Below are 977 nucleotides of genomic sequence, written 5' to 3' on the forward strand. Positions count from 1 at the left end.
AGAAGTCTTTCGCCGAGTTAGAAGAACATATTGAGATGACCTAAGAAGAAGACGCTCCGAGTGAGTACTCTAGAGATCTGCCAAGGAAATGCAATGATCCGACCATGCAGATGGTTCTTGAACAATTGGCTGTCCTCAATGCTAAGCTCGAAAATTCCAACCGAACCTCTAGGACCAAGCATTCAACGCCAACACAAGAGGAGCTCGGTATGTACGCATTGGATGAGAGAGTCGAAGATGTGAACTATGTGGCTAATAATCCCTACTCGAACACGTACAATCCGGGGTGGAAGAATCATCCAACTCTCTCGTACAAATCGAACAATGCTGAGAATCCCATGCCGAACAACTTCAGAGCATCCAACTGATGGGATTCCTCGGATCTCATGAACGAATCTAATTCCTAAGAGATCGATTCTAGGGTTTGCGCAGCGGAAGTAAAACAAAAATTTATAGAACCCTAGAACCACGCTGCTATTGAATCGTAGAAACGTTAGAACGCTTACCTCAATCGATCCGGGGCCTGTATCAATCGAGGAACACGTCTGATCACGAAAGGCAGGAAGAATACCTCGTCCTCTACACGTATCCACACTTCGGGATGGATTCCAACGCTTGGAACTTGTCTGCTAGGACTCGAATCTATATTCGATTTATGTTTTGAGAAAAATGGACTTTGATCGCACTCTCAACCTCTTGGATCTCACCAAAAGTCTGCAAGAAGTGTTCTAAAGTCGGCTCTTAAGTCTCCCTCCTTATTAGGGTTTTTAATCTCCTTCTTATAAGGTGATTTAACCCTAATTCGGTTTAATTTCGGAAAACTGAAGCCCGGAACGGACGGTCCAGAAATACAAGCGGACCGTCCATTCCAGCAAGTAGAACGGACGTTCCGCATTAGTGGACCGTCCGTTCCAGACCTTCTGGAACGGACACTCCGTTCTGGACCGTCGGGTCTGGCTCGGCGGACCGTCCGTTCT

The sequence above is a fragment of the Tarenaya hassleriana genome, unplaced genomic scaffold, assembly GCF_000463585.1.
Source record: "Tarenaya hassleriana unplaced genomic scaffold, ASM46358v1 Cleome144, whole genome shotgun sequence".
Lineage (NCBI taxonomy): Eukaryota > Viridiplantae > Streptophyta > Magnoliopsida > Brassicales > Cleomaceae > Tarenaya > Tarenaya hassleriana.